This window comes from Eptatretus burgeri, chromosome 13 (assembly GCF_056783735.1).
Source record: "Eptatretus burgeri isolate ZD-2024b chromosome 13, Ebu_testis_v1, whole genome shotgun sequence".
NCBI lineage: Eukaryota > Metazoa > Chordata > Myxini > Myxiniformes > Myxinidae > Eptatretus > Eptatretus burgeri.
In genome coordinates, this window is record NC_140973.1 from 59098689 (window position 1) to 59118221 (window position 19533).

General features: G+C 47.9%; 1 protein-coding gene across 11 annotated transcripts in view; it reads left to right on the top strand.

Moving 5' to 3' along the window:
- Positions 1-19533, top strand: part of ARAP1 (ArfGAP with RhoGAP domain, ankyrin repeat and PH domain 1) — a 187933-nt gene that overhangs the window by 116644 nt on the left and 51756 nt on the right. The gene's annotated exons all lie outside the window — the stretch shown is intronic.

Sequence of the window (19533 nt, forward strand, 5' to 3'; positions counted from 1 at the left end):
ATTTTGTTGCTTGAGCTCTTTTCAGAAGCCTGGTGATGGCTTCGTGGTTAGTTCGGGTTTCTGGCTTGGGATCTTTGAGGCTGAGTTTAATCCATGTTTTTCCGTTGAAGTAACACCAGGTGAGGTTGACTCAGCTTGTCATTCTTCTGAGGTTGGTAGCCAAATTGAGTACCAGTGTACTGGTAATCGGGGCATTGCATCAGCGGCACAGCTGCGTCCTCAGCCTTCTGCGTTGTTTCGGCCAAAATCACTGTGTACTCAATTAGCAATGCCTTCCTTTCTTTTTTTGTTATATCTGAGTACTATGTCTGGTCGCAATGCTTTGTTTTCTATGTTCATGCTCAATGGGATCATTAGGTCGTACATGAGTGTCGTGTCAGGTCAGGTCAGGTATAGGAGCTTGTGCTGGAGCAGTGCATCGCTGCGTCCACTTTCCACCGGTTCTGCAGGGACCTCCGTCTGGCCATCCCACAGGCAGATGTTTGGCCCATCCCCATCTCTTTGAGATGCTGATTAACCTGCTGCAACCACAAGGCATGTGGTTTGCTCACTGGCCTCCTCCACTCAAGAGGCTCCCTTGCTGAGAGAATCTGGTGAGCAGGATCAGCGTCAGGAAAACGAGCCACATGTCCATACAGCCGCAGCTGATGCTCACGGACTGCAGGTAACAAATCTCATTTGAGTCTCTCTCAGAAACCGCTAGTTGGACACAAAGTCCAACCAGCGATACCCAAGGATTCTCCGAAGAGTCCGGGTACCAAAGGAATTCAGTCTCTGTCTCAGATCCCTGGTCAGATTCAAAGTCTCATATCTGTCGAGCAAGACTGGATCATTGAAATATTAAAATAGTTGGCATGAGCATCATTTCCTTTGGTCATGGTTCTTTGAGTTTTCTGGAACTGGGATTATTTTTTTTTTTTTTGCAGATGTTCCAGTGAATTACTCTACCAACTTTGTTGTGCTTTTATGTGTGCGGCTGTTCTGACATGAGTTTTTTTTAAACGTCCCAAAATGACGTGATTCATGCTTTCTGTTTCTACCTTGAAAAATCTACACCTTTCCGATTGACTCAGTCCTGCCATCTTCTTAAAGCCGTTGGTGGAATGTCCTTGATCTTTAACATTTATTATGATTCGTTCTCCATCGCAGTTTCGCTGAGGTCTTCTTAGCTATTCTAATGAGCCTTCTTTGTCTCTGCCCAATCTGTCCAACGCTTTTCAGCCCCCATTTGACCGAGTCCGCAATGGGGGCTTCTGGATTTGGTGTCGATTTTCGTGTCCATGCGTGCTTCTGCAACCGTATCTCAGACATGTATGCACCGACTTTATTCATACTTGGCACAAAAACAACATATTGTTGCGGATTCGCGCCCGCCGGCGTGCGGACGGCCACGTAACTCGAATCGCGGCACGTCGCCCACCGGACGGACAATCCCGTCGTGACCCTCTCGGACTAACGCCGGGAACTAGTCACGGGTGGGCCTTTCGGCCTCACCACGATCGTGCCAATCGGCCCCCCGCGTGGGATAGGGTTGCTCGCCAAATTCGACCTACCTAAGTACCCACACGGAGGGTAGACCGGGCGATCGCACCTCGCCGCAGGTCGACTTCGGACACGGGCCACTTTAAGCGACCCGTTCCGTACTATCGGGATAACCGAGCGGTGTTATCGTCAACCTGGACGGTTCGATTAATTATATCGGGCATTTTAGCCCACGACCAACCCTTTACGTGAAGTAAGATGGAGATTCAATAAAGGAAAAGACGAAGCGAAACGGGAAAACAGTTCAACATAAAGCACATTTATTTCGCGATGAACGGAAAGCACACATATACAATTATACACCAAAAGCAAATGTAAAAGAAGAAGAAACGCACAATAATACTCAAAAAGCAAATGTAAAAGTGAGACACAATGCAGAGCTAACCGACTACCGAGCACACGGCAACACTTATACAGTTTTACTTCACAGACGGCGCCGACAACTCATATACTCAAAGCAAAAGAAAAGGACCACCCTCAAGGATGATGGGGGCAGACGGGCCTGGGGCCGAGACCGCGTCGGGCCTACCCGTCTGATGATGAGCCGCAAAATGGCGGTGGCGCCCCGACTCCGCGGGCCTCGCGGACAGTGTCTGGAATGGGGTGGGAACGGGGCCCCCTTCTCGCACTATCTCAGCACGGGGGGAAACAGGAGGGGGTTGTTGATGCTCGGGGGAAGGAGGATATCTCCCTGGCTCGGGTCCCGCGACGAGCGTCTCCACCACGACCTCGGTCGCGTTGCCGGCCTCTCCTCTCCGCAGCTCCCCGACTCTGACACGAGCACCCCCTCGACTGCCTTCGCCGCCGTCACCTCTCCAACTCTCCACAGCTCCGTCCAACTGCCTTCTCCGACTCCTCTCTTGACTGGCTCTTCCCAACTCAACTCCGAACTGCACTTGACTGACTACTACTGCTTCTTCTCCCCAACTCAACTCCGAACTGCACTTGACTGACTACTACTGCTTCTTCTCCCCAACTCAACTCCGAACTCCACTTGACTGACTACTACTACTTCTTCCCAACTCAACTGCGAACTCGGCCCTTTATAGCCCCGGGGCTTCGCTCCTTCACCTTCGACCCTTTACCTCTGGCTGGCTCCCCATTGGACAGAGGAAAAGTGGGCGTGAATGCTTTTTGATCTATGAATTTGCATATAGCGATATTACTCCGACGCACCTGGAGGCGGGGCAAAATCGCCCCATGCTCACTGATAGGATGGAACAGAAGTGGGCGTGAGTCGTTTTTGATCCGTTTTCTTCGGAAAGGCTGTGCCTCTGCACCCGCTGCTCGGTGCGCGCCCTGCACGAGTCCAGGATCGGCGCCCACAAGCGGCGCGGAAATGGCGGTGATGCGATGGTTGCGATAGCGAGATGTGACGGCAAGGGTCGTGGCTGTTGTTGTGAAGCGGCGTTGCGGTTGGTGGTTGTTGTGTGATGGCTGTTGAGACGTGGTTGGTGGTGGTAGTAATGGCGGCTGGTCCAAAATAAAGATAGTAAAAGAAAAACAGCTATCTAGAGGGGTCGCAGCCCGAACGAATGACATTTATTCCCTCTAAACAATGGGTTTGGGCCTAACTACACATATACTTACAGAGATATCTCACCTAAGGGACCTGAATGGTGGTTTGCGAATTTCGTCAACCACAACACTACCCCCTCCCCTTTTTACAGACTCGTCCCGAGTCGTCAAATTTTCGTGTGCCATCATGTGTAGTTTTCCCCTAGTACATTTTACCTACGGATCCCTGAGTGCGACATTCATGGTATTCGTGTCCCCAAAATAAATAACCTGAGGGCTGAGTAACTACCTAAACAAACTCACTCACACGGACGACTTAAATAAAATTGCCGGCGCTAGGACAGACATGCCGGGGGCGCACTCATATTTACAGTACATCTTAACCTTCACTTACAAATTTTACACTAAACCATGGCCCAGGATCAATGGACTCTGCAAAAAGAAAGCAGTTAGCAGGGAGCCAGGCTGCCCGCATGCAGTCTCTGGCTCAAACAATGCAGGTGACAGGGAACGTGGCCGGCTGCTCACTCGCAGTCCAAGGCCTTCCCTTTTGAACTGAACGCAGTGAACCACAACGGTGCATGGGCTGCACGAACGCAGTCTCCGTGCCAGCTCAAGTGGCACACGCAATGAACACAACGGATGGATGGATGGACGCAAACACGGTGCACGGGCCGCCACTGCAGGCCCGTGTTGTAGCTGCCAACAGGGCAGTTCTTGCAGCTTGCAAACTGTTGCTTTCTGATCCTGGCGCACATGGAAATGAACAGGGGGGGGGGGGGCAAAGCAAAAATTGAACGGGGCTGGTGAACAGGGGCAGTGGGCATGGCATGGCAAAGGCAGCAGGCAAACACAGCCCGCAGAAGAAGGCCGCTGCAGGCAAACACAGCCGGCAGATGAACTGGCCGGCACAGGCCTTGCAGAAAATAGCGGCAGACGATCCGGCCGGTACAGGCCTTGCAGCACAGCAGCTGCAGCCGATCCAGCCGGCACAGGCCTTGCAGCAAAACAACAGCTGCCGATGAAGCTGGCCAGCACAGGCCTTGAAGCAAAACACGGCCAGCCGATGAAGTGGGCCGGCCTTTGCCTTGCAGTGGAGGTTGGTGGAGGGAGTGCGGTGGTGCTGGCCACTCAGAAGGCGGACTCGGACCTGCCTACTGTCTCCCTCCCACCTATCGCCTTTGCCTGTCACTGTCTATACCCACCCCCTTAATTTGTCAAACCCAAATTTAGCCCCAACTTATTTTTTTATTTTTACTTCCCCACTATAAATCGTCCCCTAACCCCCTTTATCATCTTTGTTCGGCTAACCTATCCTGTCACCTTGCCTACTCCCAACCCCTACGTTCCCTTCCCGGAGGGGAATAAGGGAGAGCTAGCGTCCTGTGTCGAGGCCCAACGAAGCCTCAGGATGGCCTCCCCAGACTTCAGCGATCTAACCCAAAGTGGGTCCAGCGGCCCACAACGAGAGCGAGGGGATGGATGGTGCGGAGGGGTACACTTCCTATCTACCCTAACTATTTAACTGTTAAACTACCCCGGGGCTTTCAACAAGCGCCTCTCGCTTAAACTATTGGTTCTAACAACCCAGATTCCCGTCGCCTGTGTTGGTGTCCTCACAATTTCGGGCCTCGCCCCCCAATTTTCTCTCCGTGCCCTCACACGGTCTCATGGCTGGGACACGTGGCTCCCTTTGGCAGGCACGACCCTCTGCCGATTCTCCGACGATGGCACCCCCGGGCACTACACTGCCTCCGAGCCTACCAGCTCCCTAACACCGGGGAGTGCCCCCCATGGCACCTCCCCTGAAACGCACACGTGGCAGGCTGGCTTCCCAGGCCCCTTTCCGAGGGTCACCCGTGCCCACAACACTGCCCACGCGGCTAATGGCGCCCGGGCCCCCGCACCAAGCAGGCGCACCCGTGCCCACTACGCTATCCCGGCCCCCCATGGGCCCTTGGCCTACCACGGCCGACTAGCCTGGTGCCCGGGGTACCCACTCAGCGATACTCACCTTTCGCAGCCACGCTCCCAGCCCGTCAACAGGGCTCCTGCACCCCTCCAAATGGGTTTCGAGCCTACATTCACACCAACAACAAAACGACCTCCATTTTTCAATTTAACTAACCCCCTAACTCACTCTACACTGACCCCGGGGTCCCTTGGGCGGGAGTCACTCCTCCCCCCAATCACTCATCGCACCATGCAGTCCCCATTCGCTCCATATACACAGACCCGCTGGCCTCACTCACTCACCAAGCACATGCTTCCACTTCACTCACCAACAACTCTTCAACACACTCACCGCTGAACTCTGCCATCCTCCTAACTACATCCCTTAACTAACTCGTGCTCCCACGTCGTCCCTTAAACTATAGCACGTTCCTTTTAACACTACGTAGCTAAACTACGTCCCCTCTACACATCCAAAGGCTGTCACTGTCTCCAAATCTCTAAAATAACTTTTATTTCCCCACCTAAAGCTCATCTAAATCCCTCTAACTAATCCATTCCACGGACTCCATGAGGACTTACCCCTGCCCCATGGAGCCGGTCCAGCTAAGCTAACCCTTCCCCCTAACTAGTTTCCATCCTGTGCCCCAGTCAAGGGGGTCTTCCACCCCTTGCCCAGGAATCCTGTGCACCCGAAAGTGAGGCTTGCTTTTGTTTTGTTTTTTTTTCTTTACATGCGCAGCACCAGCGCGGCAACTCACAGCTCGCGCACTTTGCACCTGCCCGTGACGTCATGCAGCTGCACGTGTTCCTCGTCCCTCCTTGGACGGTACTATCCGGCAGGGATACCCCTCCTGCCGGATTCCAACCCCGCGTGCAGCCATGACGTCACCGTGCGCATAAAAAAAAAAACACAAGCCCCACGTCTCGAGGGGTTCCCCACGCGAACACATGTGCTTTGCCCGTTGGAGCTTAACACACACGATCGCGTGGAGAACCCGTCCGGTCCAAATCCATAATCCTGCCTAAACTTTGTCCGTCCGCGGGATCGGCAAATCCACCGCGTGCGTTTCCGGACCGGGACTTCACTCTCGCAAGCGAGCACGTGGGGGCCTCGTGCGTTGCACAGCACGGACCTCGTGCTCGCGGCTGGGCGAACCCGGCACGGTCCCCGAAACAACTACAGCCGCTACTCGGCTTTCTTTCCTCTCATGTCGCCGTCGTCGCCATTCGACCCACGCACACCTGCGTGTTACGACGCTAACACACCTCACCATTAAACTCACACCGGGAGACGCGGCTGCATGTTCACACATGCCCACCGACATCTCCCTTACATACCGCTCTCTCACACACACGGTCTCCCTTGCACTCAGCCGTTCACTCACGCATGCCATCTGCCTCGCACACGTAGCTCCACTCACTCGCGGCCTTCCACTCACTCGTGCCATTTCCCTCACACAAACCACACCACTCACACACGCGGGGGCACTCACCCGCGGTTCCTCACTCATACTGGCCGTTTCACTCACACACACACAGCCTCTTCCACTTGCGGTGCCCCTTTTACACACGGCGTGCTGGGAAGCACGTACTCCGGCACAATCGCCACCACACCACTCACACACGGGGTCGCTTCCACACACGGGGACACACTCACACCTTGCACCACACACACAGGGACAACCACACTGGGGATTCGTGTCCCCACAAGGGTCTCCGGGGCCTCTATACCCCCCAAGCTTGGCGTGCACCAGTCCACAGCACTCGTCCCCTCAACCTCGCAAAGCACGACCGAACTCACCTGGTCGTGACTCGCCTCAAGGGGGCATACTCCCTCCCCTAGTTCCTGGAGGAGGCCATCCAGCTGCTCGCACTGGGTCCCCACCCAGTCCACCAGCTCACCCCCATTATCCTCCACTACCTCCGTGTGTGTGTGTGCGTCACTTACCCCGTCTTCATCGTGCAGTCTTCCCTCTATCGTTCCCATCTCCCGTGTCTCTGCCAACTCAGTCACCTCTTCACCCTTTACCTCCCTTGTCTCAACTATTATTTCGGTCTCTTCCCTTATCTCCCTCGTGCACGTCTCCGTCACCCCAATTAGTTTGTCCCTCTCGGTTACCGTCACTTTTTCCGTCACGACCCTCGCCCAACACGTCCCCCGAATTATTTTTTCACCCGCCTCCACCGCGGCCCGACAGCCGTTGCACCCCCTCCCAGCTCGTTCGCTCCCACCCGTGGCGTCGCCATTTTGAGCTCCCCGGTTACTGCCTTCATGTTCTGTGTCTCACCCCGCAGCTCTTTCATTTCTTCCTTCATGTTTGTTTCCATCTTTTCGTTCATGCTTTTTATTTCGTTCATTTGCTTGTTCATGTTCGCATTCATCTTCGCTGTCATTTCCGCCAGCATGGCGCATAGCTGGGCCATGTCGGGTGCGCTTGGGTGAGCCGATTCGGCCAGAATCGGGAGGTTTTGGCGGAGGGGGGGGTGGGGAGGTGTCATACACCGCGGCCGCCGCCGCACCTATTTCGGGCTCTGGGTTCAGTTGGACGAGTTCGTGTTCCTGCACAACCAACATTTCCTGCACGGGGATTTCATCCTGGACCATGGATCCTACATTACTACACATATACATTTCTAATACCCCCGGCTCCCGCTCGCCTTGAGACGCCATCTTATTTCTCGTAAAGGGTTAATTTGAATCGCTCGTAATTTGGAGGGAATCGGGGGTCGCTCCTCTCACCCCTGGACCGATTCCCGTGAATTTAGCTGGAGACAGGAGAGCCCGTTTTCCCGTTCTCCGATACCAGTGCTGCGAGGAGGGCGATGAGTTTATATCGCACGACCTGACACCAGTGTTGCGGATTCGCGCCCGCCGGCGTGCGAACGGCCACGTAACTCGAATCGCGGCACGTCGCCCACCGGACGGACAATCCCGTCGTGACCCTCTCGGACTAACGCCGGGAACTAGTCACGGGTGGGCCTTTCGGCCTCACCACGATCGTGCCAATCGGCCCCCCGCGTGGGATAGGGTTGCTCGCCAAATTCGACCTACCTAAGTACCCACACGGAGGGTAGACCGGGCGATCGCACCTCGCCGCAGGTCGACTTCGGACACGGGCCACTTTAAGCGACCCGTTCCGTACTATCGGGATAACCGAGCGGTGTTATCGTCAACCTGGACGGTTCGATTAATTATATCGGGCGTTTTAGCCCACGACCAACACTTTACGTGAAGTAAGATGGAGATTCAATAAAGGAAAAGACGAAGCAAAACGGGAAAACAGTTCAACATAAAGCACATTTATTTCGCGATGAACGGAAAGCACACATATACAATTACACCAAAAGCAAATGTAAAAGAAGAAGAAACACACAATAATACTCAAAAAGCAAATGTAAAAGTGAGACACAATGCAGAGCTAACCGACTACCGAGCACACGGCAACACTTATACAGTTTTACTTCACAGACGGCGCCGACAACACATATACTCAAAGCAAAAGAAAAGGACCACCCTCAAGGATGATGGGGGCAGACGGGCCTGGGGCCGAGACCGCGTCGGGCCTACCCGTCTGATGATGAGCCGCAAAATGGCGGTGGCGCCCCGACTCCGCGGGCCTCGCGGACAGTGTCTGGAATGGGGTGGGAACGGGGCCCCCTTCTCGCACTATCTCAGCGCGGGGGGAAACAGGAGGGGGTTGTTGATGCTCGGGGGAAGGAGGATATCTCCCTGGCTCGGGTCCCGCGACGAGCGTCTCCAGCACGACCTCGGTCGCGTTGCCGGCCTCTCCTCTCCGCAGCTCCCCGACTCTGACACGAGCACCCCCTCGACTGCCTTCGCCGCCGTCACCTCTCCAACTCTCCACAGCTCCGTCCAACTGCCTTCTCCGACTCCTCTCTTGACTGGCTCTTCCCAACTCAACTCCGAACTGCACTTGACTGACTACTACTGCTTCTTCTCCCCAACTCAACTCCGAACTCCACTTGACTGACTACTACTACTTCTTCCCAACTCAACTGCGAACTCGGCCCTTTATAGCCCCGGGGCTTCGCTCCTTCACCTTCGACCCTTTACCTCTGGCTGGCTCCCCATTGGACAGAGGAAAAGTGGGCGTGAATGCTTTTTGATCCATGAATTTGCATTTAGCGATATTACTCCGACGCACCTGGAGGCGGGGCAAAATCGCCCCATGCTCACTGTTAGGATGGAACAGAAGTGGGCGTGAGTCGTTTTTGATCCGTTTTCTTCGGAAAGGCTGTGCCTTTGCACCCGCTGCTCGGTGCGCGCCCTGCACGAGTCCAGGATCGGCGCCCACAAGCGGCGCGGAAATGGCGGTGATGCGATGGTTGCGAGAGCGAGATGTGACGGCAAGGGTCGTGGCTGTTGTTGTGAAGCGGCGTTGTGGTTGGTGGTTGTTGTGTGATGGCTGTTGAGACGTGGTTGGTGGTGGTAGTAATGGCGGCTGGTCCAAAATAAAGATAGTAAAAGAAAAACGGCTATCTTGAGGGGTCGCAGCCCGAATGAATGACATTTATTCCCTCTAAACAACGGGTTTGGGCCTAACTACACATATACTTACAGAGATATCTCACCTAAGGGACCTGAATGGTGGTTTGCGAATTTCGTCAACCACAACAATATGATGGTGTGCAGTACATACGGACATAATTTCGTTTTGCGATGTGATCAAAGATGGCCGACTGGCGGCCATTTCAGTTGTAAAAAACCCGATGCTGAACACGTCCTCAAGCATTTCTCGGACATGCATTTACCGGTCATTCAAACTTTGCAAACAGATAAGGAATGATGGCGTACATATGCATGTCATTTTGTCTCGAGAGTTTATCGGAGGTGGCCAAATGGCGGCCATTTATTTTTCTTTTTTTGCCGGTTTTGTTTAAACTTGGCACAAGCACGGTACATGATGGCATACACATGCACGTCATTTTATTTTGGAATCTGATCAAAGATGGCCGACTCGTAGACTGGTGGCTGTTTTAGTTGTACATAAATATGGGCTCGCCCTTTAACTCTGTATTGTAAAATTACTAAAACAACAGGGGCTATATATATATATATATATATATATATATATATATATATATATATATATATATATATATATATATATATATATATATATATATATATATATACATCTTCTTGCTCTTTTATCGTTCTCCCAGTTGTCTGTGTACATCTGTTGATATTTTGCTTCATATTTTTCTTTTGTCTTTTTTGCAATTGTTGTGGCCCAAGTTCCTGCTGATTCGGTTTCATGTGTGATGTCTTCTATTTGCACCTGTTTTTTGGAATTTTTTTGCAAGGTAGATTAGGGATACCTTGTCTGGTTTTCTGCCTGTGTTTGCATACAAATTCGACTTGGTAGTGTTTTTGACTTTTCCTATATTCAGCCAATCCTGTTTTCATTCTGTGCATTTGGTTGAGTTCCATCAAGATTTTACCTCTTTCTCATCTTGCCAGGTACATTCTTGGGATGCATTGTATTCTGTAGAACATTTCATGGATAGTGAAGAGTTTCCTTGTTTTGATATCTTGTTTATTGATATCTATTTGTGGCCAGTTTATTATTCCACAACTGCATTGGAATACTGGTGCCATGAGTTGGTGTATGGCTTAAATTCTGTTGCTTTGGGAGAGCTATGTTTTCAGGATCAGCCTCGTTCTACGCAGCTATCCTTTGGCAATTGTCTTGCACATTTGTTTGTGACATATATAGTGGCCCTCTTCTACTCCAAGTTATTTGTATGATACTTTATTTTATAGTTCCTGTATTGTTGTGTTTCGGTCAATTTTTATGTTGTCCATTTTTGTGGGTCCACCTTGTACGAATGTGCACATGGCACACTTATCTCGGGACAAATTCCATTTCAATGAAGTTGGAGTACCGCTTCACTAATTTGAGTTGTTCTGCCAATTATATTAGTCATTTGGTGTAAAGCATTTTAAATCATTCTTGTACAGTAGATGTGTCACCTTTTTGTCTCTTTGGATGTTCTCTTTCTGGTTGTTTGGGTGTATCTGTGTAATTGCTGATTGATGAGGTTTCTCAGTCGGTTCAAGGTTGGGCAAAACAGGAGGGGTGGAAGGCTGTCACCCTGGAAGATCCTGCGTCGTATCTTCATCCCTGGTGTTTCGATCTTTCCTTCCATGGGCTGTAATATCAATGTGGTATTCTAGTGTTCCATTGCTTTCTCAATCAGTTTGATTATATGTGGGTTGATCTTTTACATTTGCATGCATTTTATCATCCGTAAATGTGGAACACTATCAGAAGCTTTTTTTGATAGTCTATCCATGTCATGGCTAATTTGGTTCTTCATGGTTTACAGTTTTTGAGTCTGGCCTTGTTTAGTAGTAGGTGGTCTATTGTTCCATAGCATCCTCTTTTACATCCCTTCTGTTCTGCTTCTAGACCTCCTTGTTGTGATAAGTGGTGGTACATGATTTCTGTGATTATTCCTGGCAGAAGTTTTATGTTGTTGGTAGACAGGTTATTTGTCAGGTTTCTGTAGATGGGTTTCTTCAGATTTTGAGATGGGGAAGGTGTTACTCTCTGGGAGCCACTCATTAATTTCCTGTTCCTGTTGGATAAGTTCAATGAATGCTCGAGTGGAGTGAACGTGGAATAATAATAATAATAATAATAATAATGATAATAATAATAACCATTCCTTTAACACCTGGTGCATCGGAGCTGCCGAGGCTATTTCATTGGCTACGGGATACAAACCTGGACAGGTAACCACTCTGACACAGGATACTCCACTGGCTTATAACCCGAGTTAGCTGGTACTACTTTTGCCGACCTCGAAAGGATGACAGACTGAGTCAACCCAACTGGTCTTGGTTCAATGGCATGACAGGGGCTCAAACTCAAGACCCGAAGATATTTCGTCCTTGTCACACACCCAACCTGACATTTTTGCCAGTTGTCAAATTTTTTTTCGTCTAATATTACTGGGTATATTTCCTTGAGATGTTGCTTCTTCTCTTCCAAGTTTCTGATCCATTCCGCCTCCTTGTTGTGTTCTTTTTGAACTTCATAAATTACTTTCCAGAATCGATCTAGTTAATCTTTTTCAGGAGGGATGACACATTCTGCTGTCGTTTCCCAATTTGTCAGTAGAATCTTGATATAACACGATGATATTATTGCATGATATCGCAAAACGTTGTGGACAGGTTGGGTCTGTGACAAGGACCAATTGATTCGATTTTGGTGAAGATCCAGATCCGGATCCTGCTACGAGAACTTTTTAAGTGATTCTTCACCATTGATAGATATGGCTAAACATGATGCGTAACATGATATTTCAAAATGTTGTGGAGATGAGTTGGGGTAGGTGGCAAAACAAGATGATTTGATTTTGGTTACGGTCCGGATGCAGACCTGGCATCATCATCATCATCATCAGTGGGTTACAAAACGTAAAATGTTCAGCCTGGGAGCTCGATCAAGTGCAGTTCCAGTTTTCTCCTGATGTTGGTCTCACCATACTTTTTTATTTTCCTTGCTCTCATTACCGTCACCAGAGGAGAGGGTACTGCATTTGTGTCTGTTTGTGACTTGGCGAAATCTTCGATTTTGTCAAGTATGTTGGTCTGTTCCGTTTGTTTGTTTGTTTGTTTGTCCGGTCGTCTACAGCCCAAACGGCTGGACCAGTCGTTCTTCATTTTTTACACCTGATAGGCAATCCACCTGAGACGGTCCGCGTCCAAACCCCGTCGAAATCGGACTAAACGTTACGACGTGACGTCACACAACTTGAAAACACATTTTTGGACATAACTCAGTGACCGGAAGTCGTAGCGACTTCTTGTTGACGCCAAAACAAACTTCAATGGAATATCTAAATGTTTTGAAATGCATGTTGGTACAAATTATGCACAGTTTTCGCAAGCGTATGACGTCAAAGTTTTTAGCTCTTGTCGTGATTTAAAAAAAAGTTCTATTCGTTCTTCAGGTCACAATTCTTAACCGATTTGGATGAAATTTTAACAGCTGATAGAAATCCACAGTGCAAAAAGATATGTGACTTTTGGTGATGTTCAAAATCAGGATCTGGATTCTGAATCACTTTATATTATCGCCCATTATAAACCAATGGGGAATTTGGTGAATTCCACATGGCGATTTCTCACACAGTTTTGCACTTATTATATTGAAACTTATACTGTCTATTTATGCATGTAATATTAACATGTGTACAAAGTTTGATCGAAATTGACCCAAGGTCAAGGTCAGGGTCACCCAAAACATGAAAAACACATATATAAAATACACATTTTTGTTTTACAAGATATTTCAAACCTTATAACGGGATCGTGAAGCTGGTTGAAAAGCAATGTTCCTTGGTATTTTCAAATATTTTCGACGATCAGAATGAAGGTAACAAGCACCGATGATAGGTTGTTGAATGTCGCATGGTGGCTTTAAATGAGTTGTGAAAATTTTCAATCTGCTGCCGTTACCATGACAACGCGCGCCTGATAATTGTTATTTGTGACGTCGCGTCATTTTATTAATGTACGAACAAATAAACACCACACGTTCCATGACATTACAGCTTGGACCACCACACGGAAAGGTCAACTCATTCGCCAAGTGTCGTGCCAAGCACGATTTTTCATTTGTCTGTTTGTCTGTTTGTTTGTCCGCTCCGAACTGTCATGTTTTTCTCCGCAACCGCTTGTCGGATCGAGACAAAATTTTCACCATTGGTGCGACGACTCATGCAGAATGTTTTAATGATAATTATGACATCATAGGTCACGTGGTGTGGCAGCCATATTGGAAAAAAACGGAAAAACTTTGGACCTCTGTATCGCTGAAACCGCACCAAGATAAAAAGTGAAACTTGGCACATAGCATTTACTCCTCATGGGGAATGAGGGTGATTTTTATGATGTCATAGGTACCCTCATTATGACATCATTATTGCATGTGGAGAACGCCACATCTGATCAGTATGAAAATTTTTGAGGGTCATCTCGGGATAAAATGGTCCACAGAAAAAGGATTCATTATGTGATCGGTCACGTTATTCGGCAGCCATATTCGGTTTTTTTTTTAACCTTCAAAAACCTTTTCTGAAGTGGCTGAACAGATCGAGGCAAAACTTTACACACAAGACTGCCTGTCCATGAGAAACAAAAGGTTTACACAAATGATATCATTGGTCACATGGTTTGGTAGCCATGTTGGATTTACCCTTTAGCCCATAAAAATACAACACTCAAAAGAAGTCCTGGCGAAGGTCTCTAATCTCTGATTGCTCTTTTTTTGTTTTTGTTTTGAGTTTGTTTTGAACACCCATTAACTCTTGGTCTTTATCTTTGATCATACAATATATATATATATATATATATATATATATATATATATATATATATATATGTATATGTATATGTATATCCTGGTGTTGGCGCAGTGGTTAGGGCAGCGGCTTGGGATGCAAAAGGTCCTGAGTTCAAGCCCCGTTGGGCCACTGAATTAATACACCAGGGGGTTGACTCAGCCTGTCATCCTTTTGAGGTCGGCGAAATGAGTACCAGTGTACTGGGCTGGTGTATACCCCGGTTAAAATAGGTGTACCAGATCCCTGTGTGGCAAGAGGTGACCAGGGTTGCGTCAGGAAGGGCATCCGGTGTAAAACATGTGCCAAATCACTATGCGGATCATATGGATCATCCGCTGTGGCGACCCCTAACGGGAGCAGCCGAAAGAAGAAGATATATATATATATATATATATATATATATATATATATATATATATATATATATATATATATATATATATATATATATATATATATATATATATTGTGATTCTTCTCTTTAGTTTTGGGCTTTGCTTTCCTCTTTGCCATTGTTGTATTTGTCCTGTCTCCTTTCTGAGTAGTTCTCTCTATCTCTCGAGTCTCCACTTCCACAGTGATGTTTGCTTCCTATTTGTGGGGCCTGTTCTCGTGTTATTGCAGTCTTTCATTGTTATTTTTTCTGAGTGAGCAGTGCTGCTACAAAATTCATGTTTATTCATTTCAGGGGGGGGGCTGATTTTGGTATCATTTTAATGATTGGTTTGTTCTTCTGTTGGTGTTTTGTGCATTTGTTGTTATGTTGTTGGCAGAGTTGTGATCTTTCTGCAAGTGGTGCCATTCTCACCTCCCCTATCTTGTTTAGCCAACTCTTCTTCCAGAGCATGCTGTACCTTGTTATCATCATCATCCTCTTCCTCTCCTCAACCACACTGTTTGCCTTCATCCTTCTGCCCATTATTGTCATCTACGATTCTCGTTTTCATCCTCTCCATCTGTGTATGTGTTTTCACTTGGTCCATCTCTGAAGTCAGGTCTGTTTTCCCTGCCCCCCCCCTTTTGGGTGGTGGTATTCCGCTCCCTCGCGTTATCCCCTCCCTCATCTGATGCGTCCCCAGTGACGTACCAAATTCCAAACCCCTGCTTCGCTGTATCGCCCCTCTCCACACCACCGCAGCCACATTCCCACCATCCCACTGTCCATCATCCGGCAAACCTACAGCTCCCATCCTCCTCATATGTTCTTCTGCTTGTCTTCTGGCCCTAACTTTATCTGTTTTACTTTATTTTTATTTAGAAATTTATATGTGGATGACAACTTTTTTTTAATTTGTGGAATGGCACCATCTCCACTCTGTTGGCCAATCTCGTCTTCTTCAAGTGATCCATTAATCTACCCCACTTGCCGGTCTTCCCCCACTGCTGATGTCTCGAATAGACTTTACAATGGAGAAAAACCTTCTTCTCCTTTATGCCCCAACACTCATTGTTGAGGTTTCGCTTGTTGAACTTCATTCTTGATGAGACAGGAAGCACTTCAACCATCTCTCGGCCTGGTGCCGATCCCCATCCGCTTGTGAGATGGTCTTTATTCTTATCAAAGGAGGTGCGGGCTTCCCAATTTGCAGTGCATGTTCCATCTGCTTCGGTGGTTTGCGAGGGTCACTGCCCCGTGGGTGACTCGGCATCGCGATTGAGGCGCCAACAACATCGCACTGCCTCAGGCCCATTTCTGTCTTCTCTGCCTGGCACACAGAACCATCTACGCTCGTTGCCAGCTCCTCAGCACATCATCCCCATCCAAGTCGTGTGTGTGTGTGTGTGTGTGTGTGTGTGTGTGTGTGTGTGTGTGTGTGTGTGTGTGTGTGTGTGTGTGTGTGTGTGTGTGTGTGTGTGTGTGTGTGTGTGTGTGTGTGTCATTGCTGAGATGTAATTTGAGTTTAATGAGAGTAACACAGTGTAGTTCTGCTTTCAGCACATGTATAGCATAAGCATGCAGTGTCTGTAAACATGATACGACATGTGTTTGAGTCTGTTCAGGAGATGATAATCATGTTTCCCCTCCCCTCCATATATGTCTAAATCCCCACTCTCCTTCACCCCCTCCCCCGCCCACCCCACCCCCCTCCCCTCTTATCCCCTTCAATAATTCCTTCTTTATCTGTCTGTTTTCCTAATCACAAACTGTCAACCTGGCTCCGCAAATTAAGCAGATCCTCTCTGAGGATAATTTGATTTACCTCATGGCCGCATGGTGATATAAAGACTGGCCTGCCGGCAGCGTTGGATGTGTGACTGCACCAGGTTTCTCAGGGAGAGCCAATGAGTGCATTGTCACAGGGTAAATGAGAGTGGAGGGGTGGAGCGTTGTTGTGGAAAACAACTCAGCAGGTAGTGCTTTTGGTCCAGTTGGGCAGTGGTATAGTTTATGATTCAGTTTGGGGTCCAGTTCAGTGGTTCAGTTTGGCGGAGCTCAGCACACTCAGGCAGCACTGAAGAGGTGTCCATCAAAGCCCCCAGAGGCAGTGGCACTGGAAAAGGCACATATGTGCAAGTAGGCTACAGGACACGGATGTGACACTGCCAGACCCATCGTTGCTACCGAGAACTCCTCCATTGTTCGCTCCCCCTGAGTGGACTTTCTAAAGGAAGGAAAAATGCATAAAGCAACCTACATAAAGCTGCATAAAGCAACCAAAAAATCTGCACGAGGTAAGCTTTTTGCTGTTTCAAACTCTACTTGGGTTCCTCTCCAGCTGCAGACATTCACAATTTGCACATACATGAGAATCCCAATGCTACATGCTCCCTCAGCGGCAGTAAATTGGTTTCATCACTTGTTGGCGAGTCATCAGCGACAGCGTGGTAGCAACGACATGGTCCCAGCGTGGTCCCAAGCTTGTAGCATGATGTGAAATGCAATAGCAGTTATCATACAAATAACAAAACTCAATGACATCTTTCCCTTGTAATTGGAAGGAATAAACAATCAGCTCTCACCTAATCAATCACCCCAGATGGCTAAGATTTCCACAAGTTAACCCCCATGCTCTTTCAGCCAAATAAAGCAACCAAGAAAAACGACATAAGGTCAACCCTTTTCGCTACACCAATTAATGTGGTGTTGATGTAGCACAGACATGATGAGCGAATCACAAAGCTTTCAAAAATATCCGAAAAAACTTGTAAAAGTACCTCTGAGAATGGGGTGTGCCTCTGCACAACTGAAGACTTGGAAAACTTTCTGATAAATTTGCCCAAAAAGTTGATATCTTGCAGCTTGTTCGGCAAAAACTCCGTATGACACGGGCCCATGCAATGCCTGTGGACGGGACGTTCCACCTGACCTGCTCGATCATCCCTGACAGTGAGTGGACTTTGAACCTTGTGGGACGACCTCGTGTAAACATGGCAGGCTTGATGATTTGTTTAATGGACATCTGCAATTGGAAAGATGATGCCGTCATGACTAATATTCAGGCAGATTTCCCAGAGGGAGATGCCAGATCTGGTTTGGGTACTTCTTAACACGAATGGGGAAGGTCATATCTGGGGCTTGTCAATGCACAGGGCCAGTTTGAAATGATGACATTTGCTATTAATCATGGTTAGAAAGAAAGGGGTATGGAGGAGGGGGGAGTGGGAGGTGTATTTGTTGTGAGTGCCGTTGAAAATACAGATTTTTTTGTTTGGTTCCTGGGTCACAAAATAATTTACACTAGATTTTTACATCTATTGGTAAAAGTAGAAGTGTGTGTGTGTGTGTGTACGTGCGCGTGTACGTGTACGTGTGTGCGCGTGTGTTCGTGTACGTGTACGTGTGTGTACACGTGTTGTATCCACTGCTGCAAGTACTAACAGGAAAGGTACAAACTCAACACTGTACCTCTTCTTACGGATATGTCTCATATATCCTGTATTTCCATGAGTCCAATTTTCATTCAGGAACAGATTTTATTATGCTTTTCCATTTTTGAAATTTCCACTCTTTCGTCTAAATGCTGAAAAATACATTCAAAAGACCATTTTAATGACAGATTTCATGCCAGTAACGGCAGGTTAAAAGTGCCCATTGAGCAGAACCAGGTGACTGTAAACATGCACATAGCTCATGTGCAAAAGGCCTCGTTATCGTTCATTCGTTTTTTGAAAGTTGCTTATTGAGGATAATTTTTAAGGTACAGAGTAACTTGTTGCTGGCACCATCGGGTGCAGCAGAATCACATGGTGTGCAATGATTGGAAAACTTTGATTTGAGTGCAGAGTTGCGGTCATTGCTTTAAACTATAGAAGTGCTCTACTATTTGTGACAACCATGGACAATGCATCACAAACCACCCCCTGTGTGTTATCATATGCATGGTGCACATGCTGCATTTCCATGCAAACTCTTCCATCCTGCCCAGGTCAAACACATTCTTCCAAAATCCCACACCTGGTCATCCTTTCCAATTATAACCTAAACGCTCACCTCTAATCCTGACATCCTTCTATTCTCTCATATGTGGAGTCCTCACTCCTTGTATCTGTTGTCTCATGTCCCTCCTTCAAGTCTCTCAAAACTGCTGCCCATCATCACCGGATCTCCCACAACCAACCCTGTTCTCTTATAATCTCACTTTCTGCCCCTCATCCACTCAAGTACGACGTCTTTGTCTTGCTGTTTCCATTTGATGCTTTATCATTTCCTGAACATTCTTCCATCTGTCCTTTGGCTCCTCTGTGATCTGAGGTTTCTGTAAACAAATAAAAGTGATAACAAAAACGGTCTTAATCAAGTACGGTAAACACAACACACTCGTTTTGATGATTCTGTTAAACTTCTCAAAACAACTTCAGGAAAAGACAACTCAGTCGAGTCTCATTATAATGAACACCTACATTTTATAGACTGGTCTTTGTATTGAAAACTATTTAAACTGGGACTGCAATGTTCCAGTAAAATGGTGCCACCCTAATGTTCAAGGAGTGTGAGAGTGACGTCAATCCCTAGATATCACCCCAAAAAAGATAAAGATCAATGTTCCACTTCATAAAGGTTGACCTGCAGCTCCTGGTTTGCCAACATTAGTGCTTAACTAACTGGTTATAATTGAGTGTTTCAGTCAATTTCTCCGCAATGGCTCGTTTGGTTTTGTTAATCTTTTAAAGAAAAATAGACAATTTTGGTGT